The following is an 8,884-nucleotide window of genomic DNA, read 5'->3' on the forward strand; positions in this document are numbered from 1 at the left end:
ACTTTAATGGGGAAAAAAAATCACACGAACATCTTTTTAAAACGTTGAAACCATCTGATTGAACAGTCTTTTAACACCACAGGGTAGTAACTTGACACATTGTCACGTCTGTTACGGTTTTCAAATCACTGCCTTTGATTGTCTCAGTGGAATCCTTCCTTCCTGTCCCTCAGTAGCATTTTGACCAGAGCACATCATGTTCATATAACTTTGAGTATTAAATGACCTGTTCAGTTTGGAAACTCTGACCTCACATCTATTTCTGACCCCCAGCAGGTTGGGGGCCTGCGGTGGTGGGGGTAGGGATGCCTTCCGCATCTGGAAACCCCCTCCCGCTCCTTCTCACAGGCTCTTGCTGTTCCTTCAGCACTGAGGCAGGAAGGGGAGATGAGAGAAATGGTGCAGCCACAACCTCCCGTGGATCCTCCCTGTTCCTCAGTTCCCCCAGCTTTGGCTGAACCCTTAACCTCTGCTCCATCGTGCTCATGCCAGGACACCCCCGTGTTTCTTTGATTCTGAATCCCCTCACTTGGCAGAGAGCATGCTTGGGAAGGATGCAGCAAAGTGACTCCATTTGGCTAGTTTCCCAGATGGTCTTTTGACTCGTGAGAAACTCACACGTGTCTGTGCTGAGTGCAGGCTGGGCATGCTGTCTCCAAGGACCACAGCTCCCAGTTTCCTCTTCCCCTGAGTAAATCAACAATCCTACCAGACAAGATGACAAGCTCTTCTTGCAGGCATCACCAGAAGTTACACGATTCTTTGAGGGTTGGCTTAGGGGAGTGGCAAGATCCCCACTCCCACCCCCAGAGAAGGTAACTGCCTCTCACAATACGCATTCAAACTCCCAAGATTTCAGTGACCCTCCCTCCAGTTTCCTTCCCATTTCTTGCCCCGCAAAGGAAATGACCTCTTTTAACCACTGATTTATTTCACACATCTATTTCTTTTTATTTACAGCCTATGATCAAATCCATCCTATAAAATGAGAAATTATGAAGAATCAAAGCATAATCGTGTAAATTCAAAACAGGTATTCAACACAAGAAATACAAGCATAAAAGCAGGTTCACTGGTGCACACACAGAAGCATGAGACGCAGCGGATGTTTTAAAGGACAGCAGGTGCTCGCTTTTCCATTTGAGGACTGTGGCCACATCAGATACTAGAATGCCTTGGCTGATCAGAGCGCGTTTACCATGCAAGCCAAGAATTCATTTCTAAAAATGTCTTTCCATGTTGAAACTGCTGTAAAAGATCCACTTTCCAGAATTAAGCCTCTTCTCAGGCTTCATGCCAGTTTCTAACACCTAAAAACCAACTGATACAGAAAGTGTTCCAAATGTAACTATTCTGATTCTTACAGGTTAAAAAAAGATATCTTTGAAAATAATGTAAAAGGATTATTGCAGACAGTGATGCTGGTGCACTCCCAGCCTTACTCCAGCATGGGTGTCTCTCGTTCTGCATCTGCAGCCATGGGCCAGGCCTTCACCACACCCCCACTACTCCCACCACTCCCACCACTCCGCTTGCTTCCTCCCCTGGCTCTTCCACCGGCAGCTCCACCCTGGCTCCAGGCAGCTTTGTGTCTGGTGACCTTGCGAGCTCCCAAAGTCTTGGCTTGAAACTCAGTCCCACAGGGGCCAAGGCTCAGGACCTCCCCAACACTGACGAGACTTGGGGGGCTCCTCCTCCAGCCAGCGGACCCCTGTATACTGGCTGCCACAGTCGCCATCAGGCCGAGGAAATCTCCCAGTCGTCTTCTTTCCCAGCAACAACTCAGAGAAGATCTTGTAGACCAAGGTCCAAAACCTCATCACTGTTGACACTCCAGTGTATGTCACTTGCTGCTGCCTCCCTGGACATTCTCCAGACTTCCCCAGGAGGGGGCCCTTGGAGAAGAGCTGGTCAGTGAGAGACCTGGAAGAGCCCTAGGACTGGGAAACAGAGGGGCAGCAGGTGAGCTGGGCATTGGCCAGAATCTGTGTAGGGCCTGAAGCTGGTTTGAGAATGGTGACCCCCACCCGTCATCTGCCTTCTGCTAATCTGGAAGGTCGCAACCTCGTTGTCAAGGCATTTACTGACCACAGTTTTAACTGTCACCCTCTTGCTGCTCTCAACAGCACAAAGTAGCTAGAGACGGAACCACCAGCAGGAAAAAAAACAAAACAAAACAAAACAAAAAACAAAGTCAATGAAGGGAAATAGGCCCTTCAAGTGGAATTAGGTCCCTCTGGTGGCAGCCATGGTAGGGAACCTTGGGCACGGTAACCCAGACTTCAGATTTCTCCTCTGCAATATTAAAAGCTTAGAAGCATCACTCACACTCTTACAACAAGAAAATAATTGAATAAACTGAAAAACAGTATCTCTTCTTAGATCCATCAGAGAACTGAAGTCACAAGGCAGGCTGTTACCCTGAAAACTGGAGAGAGATGCAGACACAGAGACTCACAGCTTACAGGGACACCAAGAGGAGAAGCCTGCTGGTGGAGCCAGCACCGGAAGGGATGCAAACTGTAATTCACCAGCTGCTAGAGGTAGCGTGTGGACTAGCTTGAGAGTTCAGAACTCCAGGGTGGGGACCACTTTTAGCCACTGTCCTCTTTTCTTGAGTTTTACTGCCAGGAGCCCCACCAAGTTCTCCCTGTGAAGACTGGAGGAAAAGTCTCTCATGCTTCAGCAGGAACAGTGTAAAAGCAACCATTTTGAATCTTCCAGAGCAAGCAGTCTGTTCTTCCTCCAATTCTCTGTAACAAAGGGCAGCACTTAAAGGAAACTACTTTAGCTGACCTGGGGAAGGGCAATTAGCCAATTCCAGCCAACTCTAGCCTTCCTGTCATATAGAAGCAGGGAGTGGGAAGCTGAGAAGCACTTATAAAGGTCATATCCCAGGGGCCCAAAAAAGACTGAGACATATTCATAGGCCTATAGAATGTCCCCTCTCCCCAACACCTTCTTCTAAAACAGCAACAGAACCCCTGCACAGTAAGAGGATTATAGTTGAAAAAACTGAAAGTTTCAGATCAGACTCTACGTAACAAGGACTTTCTAAGGGAAACAGAAACAAACACTAGAGGAAACTAACATCTCAGTCAACTGCAGCCGCAGCAAACAGCAAGCACAGTTGTGACTCCCGGCCAGATAAACACAAACCACACTAAAATCAGTTTACCTGGTTTCGTTACCCAATCAGTTTACCTGGTTTCTGTTACCCAATCATGTTCAGTTTTCAGCAAGACTTACAACACATGCAAAAGTGCAAGGGAAAACACAGTCTGAAGAGACGATGCACTTAGCAAAACCCATGTAATATACACCACCAGGAGAGAACCCTAACGTAAACCTTAGGGACTTTAGTTAACAATAATGTGTCAATACTGGTTCGTCCATTGTAACAAATGTACCGCACCAATGCATTTTAGTAATAGAGGGAACTGTGAGTCGGGGAGGCAAGGGGCATACAGGAATCCTCTATGCTTTCTGCTCAATTTTCTGTCAACTGAAAACCAACCTATAATTAACCGAAAACTATAGGTCAATATTACTGAGTAATATAGATGCAACATTGACAAACCTTTAGATAGACTAACTAAGAAAGAGAGGAAGATGCAAATAAATAAAATTAGACTGAGAAAAAGAGAGGAAGACTCAAGTAAGTAAAATTAGAAATGAAAAAAGAGACATTACAACCGATACTATAGAAAAACATAGAATCGTAAGAGATTACTATGAACAATTATATTCCAACAAATTGTATCCCAACACAGAAAACGGTAGAACCAGACAACTTCACTGGTGAATTCTACTACACATTTAAAGAATTAACACCAATACTCCTCAAACTCTTCCCATGGAAGAGGGAATACTTCCAAACTCATTTTACAAAGCCAGCATTACCTTGATACCAAAACCCGATAAGGTTACCACAAGGAAAGAAAACTGTAGGTCAACATCCCTGATTAATATAGATGCAACAATTCTCAACAAAGCATTAGCAAACTGAATTAAAGAACACATCAAAAGAACTATATACCAAGTGGGATATATCCCTGTGATGCAAGGATGGTTCAACATATCAAGTGTAATAGGCCACATCAACAAATGAAAGATAAAATCACAAATATCTAAATAAACACAGAAAAAGCATTATCCTTTCATGATTAAAAAAAAAGGAAAGAAAACCTTAACAGATTTGATATAGAAGGAACATAATGTAATTAAGGCTATATATGACAAACCTATAGCTAGCATTATACTTAATGGAGGAAAATTGAAAGCTTTTCATTTAAGATCAGGAACAAGACAAGGATGTCCACTCTCACCACTCCTATTCATATGGTAGTAGAAGTCCTAGCTAGAGCAATTAGGCAAGATAAAGAAATAAAAGGCATCAAATTGGAAAGGAAGAAGTAAGACTGTTGCTATTTGCTAATGATTTGATCTTACACATAAAAAACCCAAAGAGTCAATCGAAAACTAATTGCTTTAACTAGGACTTCTAGTACTATATTGAATAGGAGTAGCCAGAGTGGTCTACTCAGCCATAAAAAAAAGAATGAATGAAACTTTGTCATTTGCAACAGTGTGGATGGACCTGGAAGGTATGATGCTTAGTGAAGTAAGTCAGACAGAGAAAGACAAATCCTGTATGTTATCACTCCTATGTGGGATCTAAAAAATGGAGCAAATGAATGAATATAATGAAAACAGAAATAGACTCACAGATATAGAGAACAAACTAGTGGTTACCAGCAGTGAGAAGGACGGGAGGAGGGGCAAGAGAGAGGTATGGAATTAAGAGGTACAAACTACCATGCATCAAATAAAAAGGCTACAAGGATATATTGTATAGCACAGGGAACATAGCCAAAATTTTGTAAAACCTTTAAATGGAGTATAAGCTATAAAATATTGAATCACTATGTTGTAACCTGAAACTGATATTGTAAATCAACATGTAGTTCAATAAAAAATTAAAAACAAAACACTCAAAAAAGAGAGAGAGAGAGAGAGAAAACTATTAGAATTAATCAGTAGTTTTGGTAAAGTTGCAGGATACAATATCAATATTCGGAAATCACTTGCATTCCGTTACACTAATGATGAAGCATCTGAAAAAGAAATTGTAAAAAACCTAATCCATTTACAATGGCATCAAAAACAATAACGTACATAGGAATAAATGTTGTTGAAGGGTACAAACTTGCAACGAGTAGTAAATAAGCACTTGAAACCTAATGCCCAGTACAATGAATATAGACAATATTATATTATAATTTTGTAATATGATAAATATCACTACAGTGGCAATCATACTACGATGCGTAAGTGTGTCAAGGTAACACATTGTATACCTTACATTTACACAATGTTATATGTCAAATGTATTCAACAAAAAAAGTATACACGCACAAAATAAAAAATAATACTGCTCAAAATTTTAAAAATAAAACTGCTCTAGAAAATTAAGTCTATTAATAAGAAAAAAGGCAGTGCAAAATGAGCCATCAACAGAATAAAAAGGCAACCTACCGAATGGGAGAAAATATCTGTAAATCTTATCTGATAAGGGGTTTTAACTCCACAAATATAAAGAACTCATATAACTCAATAGCAAAATAAACAATCCAATTTAAAAATAGGCAGAGGATCTGAGCAGACATTTTTCCAAGGACAGAGATGACCAACAGATATATGAAAAGATGCTCAGTATCACTAATCATCAAAGAAATACAAATCACAACCACAACGAGATTATCACCTCACATTTGTCAGAATGGCTGTTACTACAAAGGAAAAAAAAGTGTCTGCAAGGAAGTGAAGAAAAGGGAACTTGTGCACCACTGGTGGGAATGAAAATTGGTGCAGCGACTGTGGAAAACAGTATGGAGGCTCCTCAAAAAATTAAAAATAGAACTACCATATGACCCAGCAGTTCTACTTCTGGAATATTCATCCAAAGAGAATGAAAACAATAACTTAAAAAGATATCTTCCCACCCACACCCTGTTCATTGCAGCATTATTTACAATAGCCAAGATATGTAAGCAACCTGTGTCCATGAATGAATAAATATGAATGAATAAAGAAAATTTAGTGTATACATACACACACACTGGAATATTATTTGGCCATAAAAAATAAGGAAATCTTTCCACTTGTGCCAACATGGATGGACTGTGAATGCTAAGTGAAGTAAGTCAGAGAGATAAATACTGTATGACCTCACTTATGTGTGGAATCTATTTAAAAAGAAAAAAATAAGGGGAAAATGTGGCCTAGATTTGAGGAAGGTAGGTTTCCAAAAACTCAGAGAAAGGAGGGCTAGGACCCATGGCTCTACAGTCATGAACAGTCAGTAGCTCCAGAACCATGGGATGCGGGAGCCGCAGCAGAATTCCTGGAGATGTAGTGGCAGCGATCCTAACTGAAAAGAAAAGGGATGAGAAACAATACAGAACGATGTGGCAGCGCAAGGACCGCTGCAAAATCAGGCAGGATAAACAGACACGGAGTGCCACCGGCCTCGCACAAGATCTTGGAGGCCCAGGTGGACTGGGACTCAGGCCACTGTGGTCCGACTTTCAGAGAACAGGAAGCTTCACCTGCAGCAGGCGCTTGGTAAATCCATCCACCGGCAAGATTTGACTAACGCGCGCAAAGCTTAGAGGATGTCAGGCCCCTGTGCTGGGGGACTGAGGATCCAGCGTGGGTCTTAGCAGGAAGTGAGGGCATTGGCCTCTTACACGTGGCAGGAGCTCGATGGCTAGGAACTGGGAAACTGAGGAGCCACGTGGGTGCATGATGGGATCCCTATCTGAGCAGGGGATGGGGTGGGGACAAGGAGGATCTCTGAAAGGAAGAGAGACCTGAAAGATGTCTCGTCAATGCCCAGGACAAGGGGCAGGGAGAAGGAAAGGTCTAGTCCATGCCGCAGAACCAAGAACTGGGAAACGACATCAGGGCTGGGGTAAGATGAGCAACTGGAGGAGATCTGGGGACAGGACAGGGAGGCCCTGGGGACAGAAGAAGAGAGCTAGGTGTTCCCCAAGGGGCAACAGGAGACCATGGCAGATGGGTCACATCCGCAATTCATGTCAGACTTTTCACTTTTAAGTATTCTTTCAGGGTGTGGAAGTTAGAAAATGAAGAGTAAGTGTAGGGAGACAGGTCAGGAGATCATTTCTCAGGTGTAGGCAAAAGGGAACGGTTGCTTGGCGAGAGTAACCACGATGTCTTAAGGGGCGCTGCAAACGTAACCTGAATACAAGTTCACCTCTGATGTCCCACCCTCTGCCCAACCAGCTTGCTCCCTGCCCTCGCAGGGGATGCTAACTCACTCCATTCTTCCCGTTGCTCAAGACCTTGGTGCCATTTTTAACTCCTCTTTGTCACATTCCAGCCTAGACTGTCAGCGGATTCCATCAGCTTTACCTTCCAAATAAACCTAGAATTGCACCACCTCCTATCGCCTGGTCTGAGACACCATCATTTTGACGCCTGGATTGTGGCAGTAGCTCCCCCTTGTCTCCTAGCTCGCCTTAGGGCTTGTCCATTTTGATAAGCCATCCATCAGGATGAGCCTACAGGCCGCCCCTCCCCTTCAGCTTCCAGAATAAAGCAGAATCACCATCACTTCACTCCAAAACCACTCAGAATGTGCTCTGGCCAGTGCAGCCAGATTTACACTGGGGAGCTTGGTTATTTTGTTGAGGGAACAGTGAAGCATGTCACCTAGCTCCAGTAGACCTTGTACATCACATCTTACCCTGGCCACTGTTTTGCTGGCTTCCCACCACCCTCGAGATGTTCAGGTGGATTTTTTTTTTTTTTTTTTTTTTTTGCCAAGTGGACCCTCAAACTGAATCCTATCACATTCATCTCTGACTTGAAGCATTTGCACTAGGAATTCTATTTCTGCTCTTGACCGGCGGCCCTCCCCCTTCCCGGTGGTGGGCACTCACATGTTTTATTTGCAGGCTCAGCCGCTCCTCCAGACTGTGAAAGTGGACGGGGCCGCCGGAGATTCCCCTCCAGAGGAACCCTGAGCCACCGTGTGAATCGACCAGTTACACACACAGCTGTCCGCGCTTCTCCTGCAGCCCCTCTCCCTCCCTCGTCCACAGACCTCTGTCAGACACTTTCCCAGGCGTTTTGCTGTTGGTGTGGGCAGGAAGAGGAGCGCTGATCAGAGCTCACTAAGGGCCAGGCACTGCAGACCAAAGCTGAATGTTGTTCTTAAGGAGGCCAGTCTACAAGTGGGACAGCTGGAAACAATCGTAAATCAGTAGGCAAAGCCCCAAGACAGGTGGAGAGAGGAACAGGCAGGGTGGGCGGGGCTTGGGAAGCCCCCACAGCAGGCAGTGCCGGTGCCTGGTGTTCATGATGCTTCCAAACTGCCCAGGGGCTTGTCACAAATGCAGGGCCACATGCCCCCCCACCCCCACCCCGGACACTCTGATTTAGGAGGTCAGGAGAGGTGCCCAGAAACCAGCAGGTTTAACAGGGGCTGGGGGATTCTGACTCAGGTGGATCTATTTTAGGAGCCTGGAAGCTCAGACTGCTGCAAGGAGGGTGGAGCAAGGGGCTGGCCATAACCCCTGCCAGGGGAGGTCTGGAGCCCCAGTAAGTGTCTTAGCAGTTCCGGTGGGGCTGGATGTGGGGAATGCAAGGAGTATAGATGAAAAAGGACAAGTGAGGCTGAAGGGGCAGCTCTGCTCAACAGAGGTCCCAAGACAGAGGTAAAAGGAGAACCCTGTCCCAAATGTCCTCTGCGAGTGAAGGGCCTGTGCCTCTCCCAGGAGACTCAGTGAGCGACATCTGATCTCCCAATCACTTCTCTGGAACAGATTAATTCTTCTTCACTGCCCCTCCTTCT

General features: G+C 44.7%; 1 long non-coding RNA gene across 1 annotated transcript; it reads right to left on the reverse strand.

Moving 5' to 3' along the window:
* Positions 1–926: 926 nt before the first annotated feature.
* On the reverse strand, positions 927–8,600 carry LOC116662812. The gene is made up of 2 exons (XR_004318899.1): positions 7,971–8,600; positions 927–1,940 (listed from the first exon to the last, which is right to left on the reverse strand). It is a non-coding gene; the product is annotated as an uncharacterized LOC116662812 (long non-coding RNA).
* Positions 8,601–8,884: the final 284 nt, after the last annotated feature.

Source organism: Camelus ferus, chromosome 3 (genome assembly GCF_009834535.1).
Source record: "Camelus ferus isolate YT-003-E chromosome 3, BCGSAC_Cfer_1.0, whole genome shotgun sequence".
In the NCBI taxonomy this organism is placed as follows: Eukaryota; Metazoa; Chordata; class Mammalia; order Artiodactyla; family Camelidae; genus Camelus; species Camelus ferus.